This window comes from Pholcus phalangioides, unplaced genomic scaffold (assembly GCF_987345545.1).
Source record: "Pholcus phalangioides strain wild (caught in Gottingen) unplaced genomic scaffold, Ppha-v1.0 ptg000009l_1, whole genome shotgun sequence".
NCBI lineage: Eukaryota > Metazoa > Arthropoda > Arachnida > Araneae > Pholcidae > Pholcus > Pholcus phalangioides.
In genome coordinates this window covers 55411969-55428261 of record NW_028301602.1, presented here as the reverse complement: position 1 = coordinate 55428261, position 16293 = coordinate 55411969, and the positions used below count along the sequence as shown (strand labels likewise).

Below are 16293 nucleotides of genomic sequence, written 5' to 3'. Positions count from 1 at the left end.
TCTGTCTCTTCTCACAATATGAATTTCAGTACAGTCTGCCCACTCTCTTTAACAATGCACACAGCAAATTATCAAGACAATTTTTAAGAATATAATATAATATTTTTTAAGAATAACGCTCTTTCAAGACCACTTTCAAAAACACAGTGCAAATTGTGTAAATTATAAGTTCCAAGGTGAACCAGATGGTTTACTGCATTGTCCAACCTTTTTTTAACAACAATTCATTTACATTTTACTGTTCAATGTCAGTTTAATCGTTTTTGACATATAAAGCACTTTCATTTCTAGCTCTTTGCTGAGCAATGCAAATATGCCTCTGCATGGCCTAAAAATACAGAAGACAATTGAATGCTACAAACCTAGAATAGGCATATTTATACAACTGCTTTATAATCCAAACTGTTATTTCACCTATAAACAAAATGTGAACTATAATTTTGAATGATGAATAGCTATTACTAAGTAGTAGTAAATACAAAATTATTATTTTTTCATCAAGACAGAAGTTTTTAATGACTACTCTACTTACTGAGCCAACAAACTGATCAAATGAAAATTAATAAACCAAATAGTCCACATACACCCCCCCCCCCCCCAAATAACCTTAAAAACTAGGGATGAGACGAATAGTGATTTGGCAGAATAGCAGAATACCAAATATTCGGCTAATGTTTTGGTCAAATACAGAATATGCGGCAGCCAAATATAAATTTTCTTAAAATTTATAACAATTATAAATAAAATTTAAGTTTTTAATTGAAAATAAAATTATTGGTAATTTTAAATGATTCGTACTGAATTTTAATTATGCAATTTATTATTAAATTGATTAAAAAACTGGTAACTGAAAGATTTTTATTGCCATGATACTGACAATCAAATGAAATGATATATTGTATGTTAATATTACAGCGATACCTTGGCTAATGAAGATGATTCATACTGGAATCCCGTTCATTAGCCAAAAGATGATTTCTCAGGTTTCTATGGAAAATCGTTAGATCCGTTCCAGCTTTTGTCCAAAATTTAAAGAGAAGTTTTAAAACACCAAGGAATGCTATAAAAAAGAAAAAAAAAATTGAAAGCCAAAATGAACAGAAGATTGTATAAAAATTGTATAAATGAGAATATACAGGAAGATGAGAGACGCTGAAGATCTTTTTATTTTCCTGTATGAACACAACCACCACCAGCTTTAGTCCACTATATAGCTTGTGTTGACACAACCCAATTGAGTTCATAAGTGTCTCCATCAATTTGTGAATTGGTCAGCTCATTTCTGTGTCTGATACATGCAGATGGAAAAGATAATCTTCCAGACCGTTCAGCTTGATGCTAAGTCTTGCACTGAAAAAACGCATGCTCTGAAAACATAGACTACCATTTTTTTCAATGTATTTTCTATTTTGGCTGAATCTTTCGTTTTATAGGAAATGGTTTAAAGAATTTCAGAAAGAGAAGTGTAGCTACATCTAAAAAAAGATTCCAAGACGGACGTGAGTTAATCAGGCCCTGGCATTTAACCTCTTGCACAGAAAGGGATAGGTATACACTACACAATAAAATATGATCAATAAATTGTTAATTTATGCCAAAAATTCCAATTAATATAATTTTTAAAAATTAGTTTTTTTCCTTAGACTTACACAGATATTCTGCTGAATACTTAAGCATTATTTGGCCATTACCGAATAGCAGCTGAATATTTGTTCCATCTCTATTAAAAAAAAATGCAATTTCTACTTTGGTAGAACCATTAATTGCAATCTACAACATTTGTATTATTTGGCAATATATCAATGATTCCCTCAATTAAAATCAATTAAACAAATTTTGTTGATAGGATTTGGTAGAAAAAGTAGGACAAAAACTAGAAAGTAGAAACAGAAGTAAGACATTTTACCGAAAAGTAGGATGAGTGGGAGCCCTGTTATAAATGAATTATACGAAGTTCTGATATCTCTCTCTTTGGAAGCAAATATACACGCTAATTCAATATTTTACAGTATAGTCATATACAAATTCATTTCACCCCAGAAAATGAAAGAATTTTATTTATTCACATGGCTAGGATTTCATCATATCACAGTGGAATCTCATTTACTCGTCTCATTTACACAGCTTTCACAAATACAGTGTTTAGCCATGGGAGAAAATACGGACAGGGAAGTATGAAGGGGACATTGCTCCCCAGTGTCAAAGATGGAGCCAATAGATCTAATTTGTATAAGCACATATATGAATTGACATCCTCCCCCCCCCCCCCTCCCCAGAGTTTCAAGTCTTTCTTGACTTATGTGTTTGGCCTTTGTAATGGTTCAACCCTATGTATAGGGTGCCAGTTTGAATTATTAAACATTTTCAAATTTACTCAATCTCTAAATCTTTGGAAAATATAATTTCTATTGATTGAATTCAGGTAATTTTTTTAGACTATAAAAAAAATGCCACCGAAATCAATTTTTATACATATTGTCACAGTAAACAATTATGACACATATGGAAATAATCTATGACCATTTCAAAGCAGACACGTATGTGATACTTTAATGTCTATTTGTGAGAATTTAGTTTTTAGCTTTATAAAAAAAATTTATCTTATACGGGAAAAAAATCTTGTTTTAAAATGATGGAAAAAAGCATGATTTAACATTTTGGAACCTGTCATATGGAAGGGAAAAACAAATTGTTCTGTTTCCATACCAAACGGGACATTTGCCGCTGTGGTGGTCGAGTGGTTATAGTGCCAGACTCGTGATGCGAGGATCCGGGTTCGAACCCCACAGTGGTGGTCGGCTGAAGTTGGTTTTCTGTGGTTCCCAACTTCAAGGCGCAAATGCGAGCCGATCTCCCCGTTAAAAAGTCTCGATCTCCCCGTTAAAAAGTCTCGCCACAGAGAGCAACAGTCCTACAACGGTAAATCATTCAACCATAACACTTCACTCATAGTTAACTGGGGGCAGATGACAGCACTACACATAACAAGCATTACACAGAAACAAACTTTACGTCAGGTTGCACTACACATACACGCACATACCGATTCGTTGGGGGGTTCCGCGGGGGGGGGGTGCATGTATGGTGTAGCAGTAGTAGGTAGGGGCTCGGGGGGACCCATGATGTTCTTAAGTCAGCCACCTCGTTGGGCAATTTGCCTGTTGTGGTGTTGTATTTGTATTTGTATATGGTCATCATACTTACAACTGGGATTAGTTATCTACCTATCAGTTTTTGTTATCAGAAACCCAGTGTGGGATGCCAAAAAGGCTATTGGTATTGGAATGACTTCAATATATATGTACTTTGTTTTTATTTAATGAATCCTTGAGCTAGTGCAGACCCATAACAGATGAAATATATCATGAGATAACACAAACTTGGTGAACAGATGACTGATAATAATCAAACCAAGAACAAATGGCCTCTTTTCACGAAAGGCAAAAGGGACAAGTGCCACTTTCACATGGCATTCTTAGCGCAAACTAGGGTCACACTCATGTCCAACCTTGTCAATAATCATTCGTAAATATTTGCTTCTAATATTTATTTCCCTGAGGCAATGAAGTGGCAGTGCCATATATAAGCTGGCTACACACTGTTATAATATTCCTTAGGGAATATTTGTTCCCATAACTCTCTTTGCATTGTGACTGTTGGCATTAGTCAACCAATGTGCAGACAGATGGATAGGAAGATTGGAAAGGAAGGAGGCTCCTTTGACCTAGGGTGGGGCTGGAAGATCCTATAGCCATTCCCTTCAATCAGCCTTTCAATACCTTCTGGCCTCCAACATTTGACGATCGTTGACAACGGTGGATCAGCCACACTACTCACCCATGACCAACCTAACATATTGGGCCAGGTCGGACATGAGTGCGGCCTCAGCTTTAGATGTCGCTGAATGAAGGATAGATCAAATTGGTATTTTATGTGAAAAAAACTCAAAAGAGGAGCATTTCAAAGGATGAAATTCAGATACCAAATGTCATTTGTTCAGATTTATATCCACATTTATGTTCTGGTAATTTTTTTTTTACATAAATGTGGTTGTGAAGTGAAACATTTGATTTGAAAGTTTGCAACACAGCATGAGTGTGCGCGGTTTAATAAAAGTATGACAAATAAATTATTCGAAACTATAGAGTCAGGCCTGTCATTTGGGGGATGGGGGAATCAGGATATTTCCTAAAGCCAGGAAGGGGGCATAAATACACTAGAAATGATGTGCGCATATATATACACACAAGTATATAGAGAAAATGTACAATATTTTACAAAATTAATTTTTGTCCAAACTCACCAATACCAGTGCCATAGGCAGCTAAAATATACAGTGTAGTGTAAAACATTGTAAAAATATATTGTTAAGTATGAAAAATTGAAAACAATTTGGAACAAACAATTGGATGATGAGAAAAATTGGAATTTGAAATGTCAGGGTGTTCCTTCCCCGATGAGAGCCAGAGACATCGGCTTCGATTCATTTCATTTTCAATTTTTCATATAATGCTTTCAAATTCCAGTTATTCTCATCATCAATCTTCTTTTCAATTTTTCACATTTAACAATATATTTTTACAATATACAAATATATATATACACATACATTGAGTATATGTTCTTTGCCCCACCTCCAGAAAAAGTTAAAATGATGGTCCTGTATCCAGTACCCTCAAACAAAAAGTAAGAGTAGGTTAAAAATTATGCAAGACACAAGGTGGCTTCCCACGAGAATGTGTTTTTTTTATATGGGCGATTCTCAGAAAATTGGTCTAAATTGTGTCCCCAGCAGTTTACATTACATATGTTTGACACTGAACTTTTTTCTTTTTCTTCACTCTATTCATATTCCAGTTTCTGAAAAGTTATCCCACTCTGCTTTTAAATTTTTTATCAAGATATTTTAATTTGCTTGAACAAATTTGCATTTGTTAACAAAATGTCCTTCCCCTAGCTTTTTTCCATTGAAAAAAGCCTATTTTTAAAATTTTAAAATGATAATTTTCTATCCTAAAACAAAAATATATTATTTTTTTCAATAATGCATATTTTTAAGGCAGGTACACTATCATATTTTTCCCAATTTTAAATATTTTTTATCAATGGTTTATAGCCAAATGAAAATTTTTCCCAGCTGTTTTTGCATTCGCACAATTAGAAAACATTTGTTCAAATCCTACAACACCAGTTGCCATCTATAAAATTTTGTATAGAGAAGGTTAAAAAGAATGTAGTCACCACTTGAACTTCCTTTCAAATCAATTACAATTGTAAATTAATTCATAAATTAGGTTTATTCAGGCAAAAAGAATCCAGTGTTTTTATTATATGTCTTTCTCCTGGCTATCATTTTTGTAAGAAATAAATAATTGAAAATTATTTTCACGTTACGTGTTTCAGATGAGGGAATTCTATTATTTCTAAAATGCACATATTTTCAGCATGCTTGGTTTTTTAACAGTGTTGCAAAACATGTAAAAATGTCTCTCCTGGCATTAGATAACCAGGAGGAAAGTTTGATCATAAGTTAGGGGAATAAAAATATATAAAAAAATCTGATTTCTCGGTTGCAACATCAAGCCGCATCTATTTGAGAATGCAAAACTCATGCTCTAGCAAATCAGAGACAAATTAGAAATTAGTTGTCCCTATAAAATTGAAGAAAACAGGAGAAAGAAATGCAAATAAAAAAAGAAAAATGCAATTGACACAAAAATTGTTCAGCGCACCAGGTGTTATCATCCATTTGTGATTTGGTTCATTCACAAATTCAAGTTCATTCCTGTGTCCGGTACATGCAGATGGATAAGATGAGCTTCTAGAATGTCCAATTCAATGCTAAGAGTCTTGTTACTGAAAGAACACTTGCTCTGAAAACATACGCTCCTTTATTTTCTTACATCTGGACTATTAACATACCAATAGGTACTTGCATAAACAAAAAGGTTATATCGAAAACGTTCACAAATTTTAAAGCATATTATTGGGCAAATTGTTTGCAATACACATCAGAGAAAAGAAAAATTAGTGAAACCGATCCACTCTTGCCAAAATAACCAGTATAATTTTTTTGGCCACTCATTCCTCAAATTTACTGCCCTGGGCTATAGCCTGCTCAGTCTACAACAGTAAATATGCCTATATGTCTAAGCAACACCATCTATAACAGGGAGCCTCCACACAAGCTTGTGGCATCACTAAAGGTCATCTCACCCATAGTCATTGGATATACTACAAAAAAGGGTAAAGATGGTGCATGCGTCAGCCTACTATATTCAATGGCTATATGTGAGTTGACCTTCAGTGATCAAAAGCTTCTGTTCACACGGTCTTCTGCTATAGATGCCGATGGTCTAAGTGACACTCCTCTTTTCGTCACTCACATGCTTGCAGACTTTTAGTCACGTTTCTGATCAATCCACTTTTAGTCGTTCGCTGACTTGGTCTGCTGCTTTTTAAGTTACTCTCTTTTGGTTGTTTACTAACCAGTGCCATCTTAACACACGGGCACTCCCTCACAAAAATGTGGGATATAGTTTATATTTCCGAGAAGTATGCACGTAAATTTGCCTCATAGGGCCTCAGGAAAATAACTTGAGCCGGGGGACCCATGGTGATCTTAAGACAGCCCTGTTACTGACTTGGTTGATTGCTGTCTAGGCCACTCTATTTGATCACACAATGACCTAAAAGTTTGGTGTCAACGTTCACATATCTTCGTCAATCACATGCTCGCACATTTGTTTTGGTTGTTCACATGCTTAAACTAGGGCTGGACAAAGTGCAAAAATAGGCGCAAGAACAATTCTTTAGGTGGCAGAAGAATTTTTACCAGAAGGTCCAAAATAATGAGGCTTCTTTTGACTTTTTCAGGACACAGTGACCCTTTTCCATGTAGGCAAATATACTACAATAAATTCTTAATTCTTCAATAAATTACAGAAAATTTTAGGCTCCAAGACCAATTTTTTAGTCGTCATGGCACCTAGGATTCACTCGGGCTTATACACATGCTCTATGTCACTCTTACTATCGCTCATGGATGTGGTCCAATGCTCTCTAGGTCACCCACATGCTTGCAAACTCCTTCAGCTACTCAATCCATCACTCTCTGACCTAGTCGCATGCTCTTTTTGCCATTTTTTTGGTCACTTAGATGCTCGCAAACTGTTTCTGTCAACCACACGCTTGCGCATTATTTTGGTCACAAACTCTCCAAGTCATTCTCTTGGCTGCTCACTGACATGGTCGCATGCTATCCAGGTCGTTCTTTTGGTGACTTACATGCTTGCACAATATTTTCTCTCTAGGTCACTCAGTGACCCTCGCTTTCTAGCAGAAACGGATTCATAGTCTCGCCGCTCGTGAGCAAAACAAAATTGGCCGCCATTCTCTACTATACAATTTTCTTGAGCACTCGTTACTCAAGACTTTCGGCCCTGGGCCGAACTAGCCCGCCCGTAAATACGCATCTGAAAACTATATGGCTCTCTCTCTTCCCCCTCCCTATTATTTTTTTAAATCTCTCTTCACGATGTAATAATTAGGGGCGTTTAATTATTTCGCAAATATTAAGAGATTATTAAAGGGGCATCCATTTAAAAGAGGGGGGGGAGGGACCTACTCCCGTTAGTCAGCTGGTGAACCATCTCCACAATATACACCTGTCAAAAAATTAATCCAATAATCGGCACGGACGCAATCAAACGCGTCCTCGACCACAACAAGATCTAAATAAAGATTCCAAAATAATCCAAGCATTAAATATTCAATCGACGGGTACTTACGGGTACTTTTCGTAGTTTTTAGTAGCGAATAATATACTGGGGCAGCCCTTTTGTGGAGCCGCTTCGAGTTGCTCCGCAACACACCCTGCTTCGCTCCAAGATGGCGCTTACCTGACGTCACAGGAAGCTGCTGCAAACCGCACCGACGACGACGACGACGATGATGATACAAGCTAGCGGAATCATGGCCGTTATTTACGACGAATAATATTCAGTCCATTTTATCGGCGATCATCTCTGATTGCACTCATTCGGCAATCGACGATCGGTCGCTTTCATTCGAAGCCGGATTTTTATCCGTAGTCCCCACTCGCTATACTATTATGAAGCTCGTTCGATGTACATATGATGTACTGTTTATGGCATCAATGGGGTTTGTCTCTCTCTCTCTCTCTCTTCTCTTTCTTGTGTGTGTTACTCTCTCTCTCTCTCTTCGAACGCGACCCACTTTTATTTTTTAATGAGAAAACACCAACACACGCGAGATGATGTTGCCTTTTATGGAAAGTGAAAGGTTTTTCCTCTTGTGTTTTATTTCGCCGGCACCGAGTCTTTTGTAGAGCGCGGCGTATATGATGCATAGCGTACGCGCGCTGTTAACGGGACACGCGAGAGAGAAGTCGGACCATTGTTTCCTTGAGGACATTAGCAATATAGCCACCAATGATCCGTTTGTTTGACTCCGGGCGGGATTATCATTTTTACGCATCGCGTACTCACATCTGTCGGCTCTTCTTTTTTGCAGCCGCAAGCTAGACTTTCACTTTTTCGGACGTGAATTTCACATTTCCTCGCGTTTTTACGAGTTGACACAGACGCGGATCCACGAAAGGGGTGGGGGCCCCCCGAGAAGCCAAGTAAAACATCGGAAACTTTGTCTGCCCCGTAAAAGAGTGGACGATCAGCCTAACGTTTAAGTAGCCTCTCCCGACACATCGCCCTGGATCCGTGAGTGCTACCGTTCCATTCTCAGCTGAAGATCTCTGCCTCCCTCAAGCTCGGATCCAGAGAAGAGGGGCGATCGCTTCTACCAACAGCCAAATAATACGGGAAAATTTGTCTATGCCGTAAACTGCGGGATGATCCAACGAACCTGAACAATGAGTCACTCCTCTCGTCCGGGCCTGAGTTGACATCTGGTTTGGCTCTATATATTTTATACTAAAAGTCTTGGAAGAACATTGGCTACTCCGAAACATCGACTGTATGTACAAAAATAATTTGAGAAAAAAAATAGCTCTCTTCTCTATTCTTTCACAATAACCGATCCATGACCCCAACAAAGGTGCAGCTCACAGGGCTCCAGCCAAAGCCTCCTAAGGTACTGGGAGGCTATCTCGGAGGCTTTGCTCCAGCCCGGAGCCCAAGAGATCATTCTTATCTATTTTTTCAAACTATAATCTCGAATAGGGCCAGCTAAAGATCTCAGTCTAGGGACCTGGTATATCATGTGGAGAGGATACCACCCCTGTATCAACCAAAGATGAAGAAACCATCATTATACGTTTCATTGTCAAATCAGCGATTCACATACAGCACATTAGCGTCTCGCTAATCCGAAGTGAAATCTCAATCTTGTTCGAAATTAACTTTCTTTCTCTGCTTTAGTTGCATCCTTAAGGCCGCAACTAGAAACGAAAATTTACTGCCGACTAGGCCTTCACACCTCTTCCTCGTAATTTTTAATGGAAAAAAGTAAACTCGACGCCCTTGTTTCTGTCCAGCGCTCGGAGTAACAGACCCTCTCAGACCCTCTCCCGGCTCTCTTTTGGTTGCCACCCTGGCCAACCTTTCGATAAAAATTTCCAACTGTACAATCACGTCAAGGGCGTATCGAGGGGGGGGGGGGGGACTTGGGGGTCTGGTCCCCCCCCCCGAAATGTGAGAAAATGACCGAAAAAAGGGAAAAAGATGGCCAAATCCATTGTTCTGTCACTTTGGTCCCCCCCCCCCGAACGAAATTTCTGGCTACGCCCCTGAATCACGTGCTCTTAAAATTATAGTATTTCCTACTGATGGTTGATGCTGGGAAAAAAATTGTACTTTCAAAACAATGTACCATTTGATCTTGTTTTGTAGTGCCCTTTCCTCCTGATGCCCTAAGCAAGTGCTTATTTTGTTTAATGGTTAATCCGGCCCTGTTTGCAAGGAACAGAGAGATTTCTAAAAGAAATTTTGAAAAATTCCAGCACCTCGTATTATTCGGAACCTCGAAGCTTCGACACTGTACTGTTGTCCTTAATCAGGCAACAGCCACAGCCAGAAATTTAATTCGGAGGGGTGGGGGGAACCAAAGTGATAGAGCCAGAGATTCAACCACGTTATTCCATAAAAATCAGTCATTTTCTGACATTTCGGGAAGGAGGTGGGACCGGACTTCATTGGCCCCCCCCCTCCCCCGCTACGGCCTCGGTGTTAATGAATAAATACATTTTTATTAATGACAGTATTATTATTGCATCGTGTCATATGCGGGGTGTATCATCTTTCTTAATCTTACATCTGTCTATAAATATGTCTTGTATCTACCTTTGATAATCTTAAGCATCTTCTCTTTCGGTCATTTTCGAATCAGCATATCTCAGGTAATTCGATTTTTTGCCCCCGGAACCTTCCGCATCTCACGTCCGTGTCATCGTTTTTCTTTCGCATTCCCATAGTCATTTAGTAGCATCGAATATGAAATTATGATTTTTTTAGTATTATTTAGTGTCGCCTTAATGGTTTGTCCAACGGGGACAGGGTTGTCCGCCCGCTGGCGCCAAATTATTGAAGATAATCTATCAACCCAACAAACTTGATTTTTTTCAATGTATGTATTTTTTTCCATATTTTTTTACCCATTTTAACATCATTTCTGGACAATTCATACGTATCGCGAAAGCACAGCTCGATATCCGCCAACGACACAGTGGTGGTCGACTGAGGTTGGTTATCGGTGGTTTTTCAATTTCGGGAAGCGAATGCAAGTCACCTCTAATTTTTTCTGATCAGCATTATAAATAACTGCTACATTGGAATTGAAAAGCATGTTAAGAACCCGAGATATTTCGGGGTGACCGAAATGAAGCAGATAAAGTTTGACGAGATACCTCGGGATTGCCACTGTAAGGGTCGAAGTTCATGCTTTTTCCAATTTCCTTCCGACTTGTCACTTCAGACATTGAAGATGATGAAACGACTCTGAACACATATAACACGCACACCTCACCTCAGACGATAATGACAATTTTGACACTTTCCAGTATGCGTCAGAAAGATTTGTTAGAAGTTTTGGGAATGTTTACAGAGTGCATGCGAGGTTTAATGGTCGCAGAAATAGCATATTTCATTTCAAGTGTATTCACAGATTTATATATTTTTTCAAAATAATGTTCGTACATAATATTGGGGCTCAAGGAGTCCCTAAAATGCGGTAAGAGGCCGCACAATTTTCGTTGTGATGGCCTTCTGTATGAATAAAAAATTTTATTCGAATTTTCAGTATTAACTAATTTGTGTCATACGTTATCGTTAAAAACATTCTGAATCTCTTTAATCCGGATTATACGCACCACTGCGTATCATCTGCAGGTTTTCTTTTTTCTGAGACGATGGAATAAAATAATTTTGAACTAATAATTTTTAATAACTCGTAAAAATTATTTAAAAAATAATACGCAACGTGGAGCGTGCATAAAAAAATCAACGTTTACTCTAAATAAACCTCATTGAACAGCGTCTTCCATGCCTTCAGAATACATAATTAGTGAGTGGAATTTTTCATATAATAGGAGCTAAAATGAATTATTAAAATATAAGACTCGGATCAATACTATATTAACAATGATTTTCAAGTAATGCTTCTTTCTCATGGTGAAACAGTAATCGCAGTTTTGTTTGGGAAACAAAAATTATATAAAACGTGGGAATTTTGAAAAATTAATTGTTCTCATTCGATTTTTAATATTTCATTTCATTACAACATCATGATGTTATAGTTTTAAAACGAAAATTCATTTTTCATCTACTGTTTCGTCCATATATGTTCGTATCCCGCATAATTTCTTCGCTCCAGCGGTACCTGTATGTGTACTTTCAGAAGAAGAAAGGATTTGCTACTTACTTGAAGGTACACATACGTGTACCTTCATTTTTAACGGTTCTTAATGATTTTAATTTTCTTCTTTATTATTCTTATCCTTTCCTCTTCGCATACCTATTATGAGTAAGGGTATCTGACGCCACTAGTCTTTCTAAATATATCGACCCTAATTAATTACCAATTTTTTTCTTTTTAAAGGACATTTTGACATACAATAAACGCATGTCAATAAAAAAAATTGTATGCTTGGTTTTGGCACAGGTTTGAACTGGCGTACGCAAGAATCCCCCTCCCCCAGCGGAGATTATAGTTGTTATGTAAATAGTGTTATATTATTATATTTTTTTTTTTGCGGTAAACGGTTAGAAAAGAAACTCTCACCCTCGCACGCTTGAGAGAATCCTGTCGTATGCTTATTGCCCTTGCATATATTATATATTTAACTGCAGCAAATCCTTTCTTCGCAATATTATACTGTTTGATGAAAAGATTCTCAAACGTCAAATTGAGTATGGCATAAACTAGACCAGCAGTCGCAGAATGAGCAAATCCCGAGAGAAGAAAAGAAAATCGAGTTCCGCAACCCTGAGATTATAATAATAATCACTGTTGGTGCTCATGCCAACAAGACAACAAACTATCGTTCATCAAAGTGATTATGTAATACACCAGATTAATGTATAATATATATATAGAGATGAAGTCATATTCTTTCCCTTAATAATCTTTTTTGTTCAAATCAAACAGTAATCTCTCGTATTCACTACTGCCATCTGTTGGTGTAATCTGCAATTTCAAGTCGCTAACCATTGTTCATGTCCAACGTTTCGTTTCAATTTGACTCGGTCGAAGAAGACAGACGCAGGCATAATAGATATTTCTCGCTCCCCAACATCAAAACGTTGCCCGACCGGGCTTCTTCTCAGCGAAGCTAATATTAATAATACTAATCACGTAAGGCAGTGGCGGCATTTTACCATCGTTAAAATTGATTAATCGTAAAGCCAAGAACCATTTTATAACTTTTTTCCCGATCGTGACAAAAAAAAACAACTTTCCAGCGTCATACATGCACATACACAATTACACATACATTACTCCCTTGTCTTTCTCTTCACCGGGGGGACGCAAGGGCCCTCAGCCCGTATGGGAGATAGATGGCCTGCTTTAAGGGCCAGGCATCCCCGTAAAATTTAAATTCTGGTTCTGGATTCTCGCTCCAACCGCATTCCGGAAATATAACACATCAACCTGACAGAGCTTCCGTAGGCCGTTGAGGTCAACTCTAAGGTCAGAACTCGGCAAATTTTCTCGCATTCCGCAAGAAATATAAATTTTATATTTAAGGACTCTCATGTTGTAAAAAAAATTAAACTATCAAACTAATTAATTAAAAAATCATCTGGATAATTTATGCTCAATACGAGCTATTTCTAAAGGGTTTATCACTGTAATTATTATATACACTGCTGGCCACCGTAAATGCAACACTCTGAAGGAAGCATGCAAATAATATGAAATTTACAACATGCATTAGCGGAGGTGAGATATGCAAATGATTAGAATTTCAGCGCAGACGCACATCACGCGCGCCTGTGGCGCCACTTCAAAGCGCTATTTAAGGCTTGGAGATTTCGACGATTTGAAGTACGGCAATTGTGTTTTTCTTGTGGTTTTTCAAAAAACGATCAATTATGCCTCGTAGAAAACAGAAATCATCTTTTGATCAAGTATCCGAGTTCGACAGAGGAAGGATAGTGGCCTACCGAGATTGTGGATTATCTTTCAGGGAAATCGGTAGTCGTGTTGGACGAAACCAAACAACTGTAAGGCGGATATGTGATCGTTGGATGCAGGAGGGTACGACGGACCGACGTGTTCGATCGCATCCACCTCAGTGCACCACTTCACGTGATGACAGGCGTATGGCAGTGACGGATCGCTCAGCCACATCACGAACCATAGCACAGCACATTCAGTCTGTACCGCATCATCCAGTGTCTGCGCGTACCATTCGACGCCGTTTACAGCAGAGTGGTCTGTCCGCAAGACGTCCATTGCTTCGTCTACCCTTGACGCAGAACCACAGACGTCTCCGCCGCCAATGGTGCGATGAAAGAAGGATGTGGACGGCACATTGGAATGAAATTGTCTTTACTGACGAGTCACGCTTCTGTCTGCAACACCACGATGGTCGGATTCGAGTCTGGAGACACCGTGGAGAGAGGATGCTGAACAGCTGCGTTATGCACCGCCACACTGGTCCTGCACCGGGTATTATGGTATGGGGCGGTATTGGATATCATTCTCGCACTCCTCTAGTACGCATTGCCGGTACTTTAAAAAGCCAGCGCTACATCTCCGAGGTGTTGGAGCCAGTTGTCCTTCCTTACCTTCAGGGCTTGCCCACAGCCATATTTCAACAGGATAATGCGCGACCACACGTGACACGCATTGTCCAAAGGTTCTTCGTCAATCGCCAGATTGAATTGCTTCTCTGGCCAGCTCGCTCTCCGGATCTTTCGCCGATAGAAAACATGTGGTCCATGGTTGCTCAACGATTGACCCAGATTACATCCCCAGCTGCCACACCAGATCAACTTTGGCAACGCGTGGAAGCTGCTTGGTCTGCTGTACCCCAAGAACACATCCAAAGTCTCTTTGAATCAATGCCGAGGCGTGTGGCAGCGGTGATCTCCAACAATGGCGGCTACTCTGGCTACTGATTTTGGCAGGAACCACACTTCACAGAAGTCTGTAAATTTAATCATTTGATGCTTGGTCAACATGTTATCTACAAAATAAATATTGTTGCGATATCTCTTGTCTTTCTTGGTGTTGCAATTTGGGTGGCCAGCAGTGTATATTATATCATACTGTTTATTATTGTATTGCACATTGTATTATATATATATATATATATATATATAGGCCCTATATATAATACAATGTATTAATATATTATTTTATACATTATCAGAGTCGGAATTGCTGTATGTGTGCTTGGCCAAAGCCTCCTAGATACTACTTCTAGGAGGCTTTGGCTTGGCTTGCGTGGGGCCTTCGTGATTTTTTCCCTCTTACCGGGTATTCTCTGGCATAGGCATCGGACCCATTCTGCTGCAAAATGCGGGCGCCATCTCTACAACATCTGTACACAGTACATCACAATAGAAGGGCTGTCAGGGCTATAGACGACGGATTATCTGCCCAGAGTTACAACTAAATACGCTTTAAGCTGTGACAAGCATGCATTTGGCCGCACCGCATCCCCCTGTAGTTATAAATAAGTACGTCGTTAGAGTGAGAATTCAGCGCTCTTTCTCGTCCAGCGCCCCTGAGCACTCCGGATTTTGTGGGCACGTGCCTAAAAATTTACAGGGCGCAGAATTTGGCTGCTTTTTGCATTACAGGCAAATTCCCTCCCCCCCCTCCCCGTCTCTGCCTCAAAGAAAACTGTACAAGATCCGCCCAAAAATAGTACTTGCCTAGGGCGCGAACTTATGAGATGCAGATCATGGGTTCGGGAGGGAGGGTTGTCAAAATCCTAGATTTCGAGGGTCCCTTATCTCGGACAGACTCTTAAGATATTGCTTTGATAACAAGTCAAAATGTAACTCAATGCAATCAACATATTTTCTCATTGTAAACAAAGTATTTTTAATTCGTTTTTCGGTCTCTAAAATTTAGCGGCCCGGTGCGACTGCACCCATCGCATCTGCTTAAATCCGGCCCTGCTCATGTGCTGCCCTAAAGACGACCCTGGTGGGAGACTGAAAGTGCTCTCAGGGGACTCTAGGATAAACATGATTTTTTATTCGTCCAAACACGAATCGAACAAATATACTTGTCCATATGTCCCGCTTTTAACTGAACATTGTCGTGTTTTGGTCTGAAGTTATTTCTCCGTTCTTGACATTTTTTAATTTATCTCAAAACCTTTAACGTAGAGTTGACGCCAAAATTCTTGACCGCGATACAAATGACTTTGTTAACACCAAAATATTTACTCCAAGGTTGCCGGAGGCCTTGGAACAAGGCAGAAATTAGGGAAGTGCGAGCCAGGTCCTAGACAAGTGAGGACCCGAATTATTTCTTTGCCTTTATTTGACCTCTCCCAAAATATTACTGGGCATCAAAATGCACACTTGCCCGGTGCGATAGAGCCCATTCTTGTCTGGTATTACGCCCCAGGCCCTGTCTTTTCCAACTTATTTTAGCCGGGCCAGTATTTAGTCTTATTTGCCTGTTCCCTCAAGTTTTTTCAACATCTTCGTTTTCAAGGTATGGCTTTAAAAAAAGTGACAGCATGCATGGTGTCTTGTGAATTTTCATTCTTCCGAAATTTTAAAAATTTATGAAACTAAACTAAACAAAAGCTTAGGCTACTGCCCCTTACCATGGGCGGAGATACGGAGG

The 16293-nt window shown here is 39.0% G+C and overlaps 1 protein-coding gene across 2 annotated transcripts in view; it reads right to left on the bottom strand.

Annotated features, from left to right (window-relative positions):
• The window catches only part of rhea (Talin_middle and talin-RS domain-containing protein rhea), a 184581-nt gene extending 176357 nt beyond the window's left edge, over positions 1–8224 (bottom strand). For both annotated transcript variants that reach the window (XM_089236565.1, XM_089236567.1), the window contains exon 1: positions 7791–8224. The gene's annotated coding sequence lies outside the window, so the exon portion shown is untranslated. The remainder of the gene's footprint in view (positions 1–7790) is intronic.
• Between the last annotated feature and the right edge of the window lie 8069 nt (positions 8225–16293).